A 10,362-nucleotide genomic window follows, 5' to 3' on the forward strand; every position below is an offset into this window, starting at 1 on the left:
AATTCATAAGTGTGATTTTGCTCCGTTCTTTAAGTTCGTTGGTATCCTGCAGTTTGTATTGCCACTGTTGCAGGAAGGTTTATTCCGTTTTATCCTGGGAGGATTTAATCCATTACCTTGGCAACGTGTGAGGGGGTTAAAATTCCTTAAGGACGCACAAGCAAATTGTGGACTCGGAATATTTCTTAATCTTTATTGTTTTTCCAATTTCTTTTATTCTTCTAACAGTTTTCTGATTTTGTGTTTTAACACAGCAGCAACAACAGGTGTAATAAAACTTTACAGCATGTAAGGACCTTTGAATTCTAGATAGTTAGTTATATGTAAGTTTTTAGGCTTGGAAGATGAACAATTTAGTTATGGTTGGTTTAGTCAAAATTTGAAGCTTTTTATTTAGCTTTTTCCCTTCCTATCTCAACACATAATGGCTCAATTTTTGTCAAATAGCAATAAAACCATACAAGAAAATAAAAAAAAATCACAAATTATATAAAGAGGTTATAGCTCCATGTATGCAATTTCATTATATGCACATAAGCATCTTACGTATAAAAAAAAGGGAATTATGGACGTGTCTTTCTAATCCAAGTAGGATCAACTATGTTGGGCCGGTGTATGTGTAGTTTAAATCGAAAAAGAATTTCATCATTAGGTAATTTACAATTAGATCCTTAAATTATACAAATATTTAAGGGCATAAAAGTCAATCAATATTTCAAGGATATTTTAATCATTCAACATTTAGCATAAATTATTGGTGCTTTTATAATATATATATATAGTACACAATAAAGTTTTTACTTTTTTATTGCCACCAAACCTCTAGTTCAATCTTCAACCAACACTGTTCAACTTTGAGTACAAATAAAACTAGAAAGTTTAATTATTATTTTTGTACAAAGCAAGAAAAGATGAGGAAAACACACAAATTACACGAGAAAAGGTAAATACATAATATGAGGTTGTAGGGTTGGTTGAAATTGGACACTAATGCATAATTTGCATTATAACACACAACCAGATCTAACACATCTACAGCAAACCCAACAATCATCTTTACAATCATTGTAAACACAATCTCTCCCACAAGTCATAAGTTTAAATGGTGAGAGTAGCCTCTTCTCAAGTCCCAAGAGATCGCGATCAATATCCCGTGAAGCCAGTACATGCGTCTCTGAGAACCACGACACATTGACTGAAAAATTTATCGTAACAAAAACTGATCAGAATCAAACGATGACAAGTATTACATGAATGAAAACCACACATCCAAATAATATGTATAAAAACACTTGGAAGACCATGCATACAGTAGCAAAGTCAAGAATCTCGTTAAGAGTTTTCAAGATTTAATATATAAATATGTTAAAAACTAATATTTGTCATATATACACTATAATTTTCGTGTAATATATGTTCAACTAACAACCTTTTATCGGATTTAGCTACGACTCCGCATATATATACATATGTACGTACACAATCACTTATGTAACCATATATGAGAGTAAAAAAGCACAATAAGTAAATTGCTATATAGAGATTAGAGAGATAGAAACTAACTAGTGGTTGTCATGAGAAGAACGGTTAGAACGAAAGCAAACCTAAGCAACGCCATACTAAGAATAGCTCTTTATGATTTATGAAAGTTTTTTTGTGAGCATATAATTGCTATTCGAGGAGCTTAATTTATAGACCTTCCCCTCTAATGATTGTTGAGGCTCTAGAATAATGGAATATAATTGTTTGGTTGTTATTTTTCAATCATAAATTGTTTTTTTCTTTCTATCAAGCCTTGTGGGGCTTGTCTTTGTTTTTAAATAATGCATTCTATATTATAAAAGCCCTTTCTCCCTCCAACCACCCAAAAAAAAAAAAAAAAACATGAATGAATGAATCCAAATATCTAGGATTATCAATTCCATTCATTCTGCAGTAGATTGTGAAAATTGGAAATTAACTTGACGAATAGCAATTTTACGAATTGAATAAGGCTACTAACATATGTTCCACTGTAAAACTATATATAGTTTGAATTACAAAAGAAATTGCAAAAAAATCTTTTTAATTATATACAGTCTCCTGCATATTCTTTCTACTTCCTATTATTTATATTTATATAAGAAGTGCCAATAAAATAAGTGAAGCAGGCACTACTTTGTTGACATACATGCTTTAGCCAAAAAAAATAAAATATTCACCCCTGGTTTAGTATATCATTACGTTAATGCCATCGCACAATTTAGTGGGCGTTTGGACATAAGTATTGTAAAATTCCAACCAAAAACAATGAGATTTTTTTTAAGTGTAGATGATATTTGAAAATTAGAGTTGTGTTTGGACATGAATATAATTTTGTGTTGTTTTTGAAGTTTTGTGAGTAATCTGAATGAATATTTTGAAAAATAAATTTTGGGAGTTTTTTAAAATTATCGAAAAATTTCAAAATACATTTTCAAGTGAAAATTGGAAATTTTATAACCAAAGCTGATTTTGAGAAAAAATGAAAAAATTTCGAAAAGAAATAAAAAATTTCTTATGTCCAAATAGGCTCTTAGTGAATTAAAGGAAATTTTGAGGCATTTTTAAGGCCCAAATTGTTAGGTCCATTTCGATTGCATGAAGACTACAATGATGAGATGGGGCCCACTTAAATTTGTAATTCACACCATCCTTTACAATTTACACGTTTATCACATTTTTAAGTTATCATTGACCATGTAGGCCCCATAAAAATTTTATCATCTCAAATGTCTCCCTTACAGCCTATTTGGATGGTTGTGTTAGGATGCGTCAGCTGCATACATCTCTGCACTTCTACTTGATACCTATCGTAATGATAAATAATTTGTCTTGTTGTGATCTTCTCTTGAATTATCAAAAAAACTTTTATCGCTCCATCCCCGCAGGGGCAGAGAACCCGTCGATGTCTCGGCTATGCTGTCGGAGGCTCTGGGGAAGTCGGAATAGGAGAGCACTCATCTTGGGGTGGGACAACTTCGACCCCGCATTGTTCACAAAATTTCGGGTCTTCTTTTTCATCTCTGATTATTCGATAATTTCCACAAGCACAAATTCCGCTTTTTATAGTACCATAAATTCTTTCACAAAATAATCCATCTTTTTCCGATTTGTTAGTTTTGTAATGAAAAGTATAGGGTTTTGTTACCTCTCCAACTATCTGTCCATTAGGCAGGATTTTAGTGGCCCAAGCACTTATTTGTTGAGGAGAAACTGATCCAATTCGGAGTTGTTGATGTTTATATCGATCGATCATAGAAGAAAAATTATTTATCCATTGTATTGTATCGTATTGTTACTTTAAATATGATGTTTGTTTTGATTGTTACTTAAATTTTATTATATCGTATCGTTAAATCCGTCGTTACATAACGACGAAATGTACCACTTTATGTAACGATCAATTTGGTGTGGTCGCATCGTTACCTTGTCTTTTTCTCTCAATCTCACCCTTTATTATTATAAAATAATTTTATTTTATCGTTTACCTTACCTTTTTATATAGTAATTTTATCATGTATCATAATTTTTCTTTATAATATTACAAGTTTATTCTTCATATTGATGGTGCGTGATATCATGAAACGATGGCAAACGACACAATCTATCCAAATATTGTTTTTATCAAATGATACAGTACAATACAATACAGTACGATACGATATATTATGAAACGATACGAAACAACCATCCAAACAAGCTGTTAATTCAAATGACTATTCTCATTTATTTTAAACTCAAGCGTGCCAACAAGTGTCGGTTAAAAGTTATTTTCTATTATATAGAAAAGGAAAGATGGTTGACCAAGGCCATATATGTCATTTCATAAAAAATTCATGTTTGTATTTCTTAAATGTAAAATACACGTGGACCCCACATTCCTCTAGCCACTACTCTCCTTTAAATGCACTATGCTTGTGTTGATTACACTATCTGTGTAGTGCAAATGCTCATTTCCAATCTTTTTCTCATTTTGGAAATTATTAATTTTTGTTTTATTTAAATAGAAGTTTCCATAGAGAAAATAAAATTAATTTTTAAATAATACAACAACAAAAAGAAGTATCGATATTTACGAGATTTTCATATTTACCCATACTATCTTAAAGCAATTTGAAAATAAAAATTAAATAATTTTCATCTACCATATTATTTGAAGACGATTTCAAACTAAATATTTTTATATTCAAAAGTAACTTTAAAATATATAGCTTGTTAAACCTCAAAAGTTAATTAACTAAACACTAACAAATAATAATTTTAATAAAATTGCAATGTTGGGCCCGTATACGGGCCTTTCCTCATCTAGTAAGTAAGAGAAAGGAAATGAACTTTCATTTCATCGCATGCATTTTTCCAAAACCATTTCAGTGTTAACTTTAGAGATTTTTACATTCCTGTGCCACATAGGAAATCTTATTACCCTCAATGTTTAAGGTTTGACTTAATTACACTTAGTATACCAAATTATCAATTCTATACCATAATTAATTAAATATTTTTAACTCCTTAATTAAAGGAATCTGCACGTTTCTCTCTCCTAACCCCTCAGTCCCCCCCACGTTTTACCCATACCCACGTTCTTTTTTCCATTTTCCATCTTCTGAAACCAAATTCTCCCTCTAAATTCACAGAAAATTGAAGAAACCCTTCAACAAAGTTGGTTCCCCATTTTACTCCAGTTGAAGTTCATCAATGAAGAACAACAAAGTTCATCAAAATTGAAGTCANATTTTTAATAACTTAATTGTATAAATTATATATATATACCTATGGGTTTCGGGCTCGATATTTTGAGGCCATGTGGCACCAAACTATCATTAATAATTATGTGCTTTTTTATAATTTAAATTCATATTTTTTAATAACTTAATTGTACAAATTACTAATTATGTGTGTTGATACAATTATTAACTTAATTGTACAAAGTTTGCATTTTCAACTACCAGTATAAGATACTTAAACAAACGGAATTCTAAGCTAAAATACTACACATTACTACGCTACAAGGCTCTAAATTTTACTACGCTAAAAGGGTCTAAGTTTTACTACGCTAAAAAGGTCTAGATTTTACTACGCTAAAAAATAATCTAAACTAAATATAAACAACAAATAAATTTAATTGCAAATAAAACACAAAACGGCATGAAAACACATATATATAAATGAGGATATTAACAGACAAATTTATTTGACAAATTTATATTTTTTTATAAAACAATAAAATTAAATCCGGATAAATTTAACATGCTAGTTTCCAAAAAAAAAACACAAACCGAAATAGAACACATACAAATCAAGTAATATGCATTATTATAAAAGTTTCAACTTAAAATAAAACGAAATACCTCGATTTAGATTTTCAGAAAGTAAATAGATTGAAATTTCGACTCCGAAAGTATGAATCAACAATACCACGAAGCTCTACACAGATGTGGGACCTACGTGCTTTAACTTTTATGTGCCGGGGGGACCCAAATTTTTTTTTTTAAAACGAGGGCAGCAGCGGGTAATGGGGGGACCAAGAAGAGGGGAGAGTAAAATAATGGAGGAGGAGGGGAACCGATTGGGCACGGTGAAGGAGACGGATGAATTTTAATAAGGGGTATAGCGCCAGGTATTATGGCGCTATACCTGAGCTGTGTCAGCTTTTACAGTATAGCGCCACAATACCTGGCGCTATACTTAACGGTGTTGTTACCGTTAATATATAGCGCCAGGAATTCTGGCGTTATATATAAAAAAACCGCTTTTTTTTTACCACCTATTTGTGTAGTTTGAGTCAAAAGGAACCACATTTTTGTTCCGGACTCGTGAATTTAATCAGCTTGCAGTATACTTTATGGGTTCGTCTGAATTTAACTAGTTTTGCGGTATACCAATGTAATACTTGCTAATCTCACTTACTAACTAGTAGGGGCGGATCTGACGTATACTTTACGGTTTCATCTTAATTTAATATTTTTGCTAAAATTTTGTATATATGTTAAAAGTTTACTATAAGTACAAACAATAATTTTTTTAACCCAATAAATCAAATATCAGGTGGTAGAATTTCGAAATTGGACCTCATAATGTTCATATCCTGGCTCCGCCTCTATTGACCAACTAGTCTGTAATAATGGGCAATGAATATATAGATGAACAAATCTAACCTGTTTTAGAGTCACTACCTGTGTGAATACTGCATCTTGGTTGCAGAGGTGGATCCAAGATTTAAACCTTGTGGTTTTAACATTTAAGGTTTTTTTAATTGAACTCATTTTATCTTTAAACCTATAGATTCAGACCTATCGTTTATGATAATTTTAGTGAATTTTTATATCTGTTAAAAATACTGGGTTCAAATGAACCGGCTCCGCTACTCTACATCCGCCCTTGCTTGGCTGCCTTGTTTGTGAACAGCTACTGTCGTGAAAGCGTTTGGCCGTCCTTTTAATGTGAGTTTGGCTGTTTGGATATGGTCGGTGATCGAACCATTGGCAGGAAGAAACTGGCGTATTTTACGTTCTTTATAATGGTATATGCATGTCGCTTTTTAGCTATTAATAATAATAGATAGAGTTGCAAATTAATTTAAGAGTCCATTTAAAGGGAGGTATCTGCTTTTTGACCTAAAATGAAAGGCTGCTTTTGCTTTTAGCCCTATAGGTTGGGGTCAATTGATTTTTTGGCCCTTTACAAACTTGTATTTAGTTTTATGACGCAACATTTTTTTTTTACACATGAGAGATTTACTTTTACACGTAAGAGATCTGTCATTTACACATAAGAGATCTAAGAAGGTTATTTTCTTAAATTTAAAATTGTAAAGGGGCATAATATACAAATAGCACCTATATATTGTAAGATAAAGATGTTCCTATATGGCTGGGGGTCTAGTGATACACAATTTACCTCCTTACAGGATAAGAACCCAAACTCCTCATGTATTTTCCTGGCTGCCAACACACCTCTGTGTTAATCGAGAACCAGAAAATATAAATTTAGTAGAGAATGCAAAAAATTAATACGGTCTTTTAATTTAATTAAGAACATTAGTTTCAGAAATCACAGTTGATATAATAAAAAATTGATATGCTACCATGTTACTCAAGTGAAACCACAAGATTCAAATTTATGTTGATCATGCATGGTTACCTACAAAAGAAAAGAAAATATGTGAATGCTTAAACAAAACATATTTAGTCTTAGTTAATTAATCTAACATTTATTTTGTTGTTCAATGGAGGAAATGCGTTAACAATTATTTGGGCCAACATATCCTTTATGCCTGGGGCTTTGTGGACAAGGCCGAAATCGTTTTTAAGTAAGAGATTTTTACATTCCTATGCCACATAGGAAACTTTATTACCCTCAATGTTTAAGGTTTGACTTAATTATACTTAGTATACCAAATTACTAATTCTATACCATAATTAATTAAGGGTATAATTAATTGTACATTTTTTACTCCTTAATTAAAGTAATCTGCACGTTTCTCTCTCCTAACCCCTCAGTCCCACCCACGTTTTACCCATACCCACGTTCTTTTTACCATTTTCCATCTTCTGAAACCAAATTCTCCCTCTAAATTCACAGAAAATTGAAGAAACCCTTCAACAAAGTTGGTTCCCCATTTTACTCCAGTTGAAGTTCATCAATGAAGAACAACAAAGTTCATCAAAATTGAAGTCAGATCTTGAAAGTTCATACACACATTTACCTTCAGCTTCAAATTTTCTCAATGAAGAAGAACAAACATTCAAAGAGACAAGAGAGCAGCAATTCCACCATTGACAGCCATTAAAAAGCTTTGAAGCTTTGAATTCAAATTTGGGTTTTCAAAAATCATTATTTGTTTTGATTGGGTGTTGTTGAAAATAACTGGGAATATATTTTGGAGTTTATATCTCAATTTTTTGAGGGGTTTTGGTGAAGATTAGACTGGTTTTGACTGAAATTCAGATTGAAACTCGAAGAAGAAGAAGAAGACGACATATTGCAGAAATTGTAGATAAATTGTAGACTGTTTTTTGCAGAAGATTTTGTAGAAGTTTTAGTCGTTTTGGATTTGTGGAAACAGAAAACAATGCATCTACAATCAGAATACAAATAATCTACAATTTATCTACAAAATATCTACAAACTAGGTACAAACTTCAGCTCTAAAGCTGAAGTTTTTGTTTATAACTGGCGAACTTCAGCTCTAGAGCTGAAGTTTTTGTTTTGTAACTGGCGAACTTCAGCTCTAGAGCTGAAGTTTTTGTTTTGTAACTGTCGAACTTCAGCTCTAGAGCTGAAGTTTTTGTCTTCTTCTTCTTCTTCTTCTTCTTCTTCTTCTTCTTCTTCTTCTTCTACAATTTATCTACAATTGTAGATCTACAATTTATTTACAGTTTATATACAATTTATCTACAATTTCTGCAATATGTCTTCTTTTTCTTCTTCGAGTTTCAATCTGAATTTCAGTCAAAACCAAGTCTAATCTTCACCAAAACCCCTCAAAATTGAGATATAAACTCCAAACCATATTCCCGATTATTTTCAACAACACCCAATCCAAACAAATAATGATTTTTGAAAACCCAAATTTAAATTCAAAGCTTTCAAGCTTTTTAATGGCTATCAATGATGGAAAATATCTGGAAGAATATTTACTTCCATAATTGTAGCGCGCCTAAATAGGAATATCTGGAAGAATATGATTTGATCTGATTTACGCCAAATCTTTTTAGAATATTCTGTTCCTCAATTTTAGCTCGACAAATTAGGAAGATTCAGCTACTATTAATTAGTATTTAATGATTGGTATAATAACTGTAGAAAAAATGTGGACAGGGCGGGTAAATTAGAAACTATGCACATTTTTAGTAATAACGTTTCATATATGGTATAGGAAAGAAAAAATCTCTTAGCTTTATCTGTAGCTTAGGTCCGTTAAACCAATTACTTGATGAAAAAAGAAGGTTTAAGCAATACTTGAGCTGCTTCAAAAAAGTTATTAAATCAATCACTAATATAATAAACTTAGTTTAAATTTCAGATTTTGTTTTGAATAATTGATCTAGATAACAAAAGCTCCAGCTAAATAAGAGGGATAAATATTATTTAAACAGAATTTAAAGTTTTAAAATTTGATCTTCTGCAACTTTTAAATAATTTTGTGTGATTAGTACTAAAGAAATTATTCTTCTCTATGAATAATGTACTTTACAGAAATACCACTTAAAGAAGAGAGATAAATTTAAAAAATTGATTTTTTTTCACTTTCGGAATATTTTAGTAAATTATTAGTAATAGGATTTACATAATGATATTTGAATAAACACAGAGCTTAAGCAAGAAAGAAAGACTTTTTGTATATACTAACAATACCTTTAGAACTCGGGTCATAAACATGCCGGTGATATTTCCATGGTAAATTAACTTTATTAAGAGAAAACTGATTTTTAATTAATGAGTTCATACATATAAAAAATTATCATTCATTTCTTAGAAGAGTAAAAGTGAAAGAGTGTCAAATATAATAACACAAAGATAGTAGAAAGATTCAACCATCTTTTCCATTATAAACACGATCTTTTCCATTACATGTTTTGCTCTGTTAAAATTTGTCTTAATCCCACTTAATATTCTGATATAATAATTTATGTCCAAACTGGTAGTATAGTATGGCAACTAGCTTGTCAATGATTATTAACCACATAGTTCCAAAAGTTAAAAATAAAGCTGCCACACTTGAGTTAAAATAAATATTTTAAAATTTTAACTGTTTTTCACTGTAAAAAAAAACACGTCGCAATGATATGAATTTGAGCTTCCTAATGATCATAAAATAAAATTGAGATCAAATTTATTAGTTAACAACAAAAGTGTGACGACCCGACCCGCCGTCCCGTGAGTTACCGCCCCGTTTCCCCTATTTTCTGCTTCTTCATGCTTCATTACAAGAGTCTTGTGTGAACGGGTTAATTTGGATTGATTTTAGAAGGAAATGAGACACTTAGTCTCTTTAGGGAAGGTTTGGTTTGGAAAAGTCAACCGGATGTTGACCTATGTGTTAGAGGGCTCGGATGTGAATTCCGATGATTCGGTTAGCTTCGGGGGATGATTTGTGACTTAGGAGCGCGATCGGAAGTGATTTTGGAGGTCCGGTGTAGAATTAGGCTTGAATTGGCGAAGTTAGTATTTTGGCGAATTCCGGTTGATAGGTGAGATTTTGATCCGAGGGTCAGAATGGAATTCCGAGAGTTGTTTTAGCTTCGTTATGTGATTTGGGATGTGTGTGCAAAATTTCAGGTCATTTGGAGGTGATTTGGTTGGGTTTTTGATCGAATGCGTATTTCGGAAGTTTTTGAA

At 31.5% G+C, this 10,362-nt stretch overlaps 1 long non-coding RNA gene across 1 annotated transcript; it reads right to left on the bottom strand.

The window, feature by feature from the left end:
* Window positions 1-782: 782 nt before the first annotated feature.
* Window positions 783-1,682, bottom strand: LOC109207416. The gene is made up of 2 exons (XR_002065003.1): window positions 1,564-1,682; window positions 783-1,195 (listed from the first exon to the last, which is right to left on the bottom strand). It is a non-coding gene; the product is annotated as an uncharacterized LOC109207416 (long non-coding RNA).
* Window positions 1,683-10,362: the final 8,680 nt, after the last annotated feature.

The sequence above is a fragment of the Nicotiana attenuata genome, unplaced genomic scaffold, assembly GCF_001879085.1.
Source record: "Nicotiana attenuata strain UT unplaced genomic scaffold, NIATTr2, whole genome shotgun sequence".
NCBI classification, from domain to species: Eukaryota; Viridiplantae; Streptophyta; class Magnoliopsida; order Solanales; family Solanaceae; genus Nicotiana; species Nicotiana attenuata.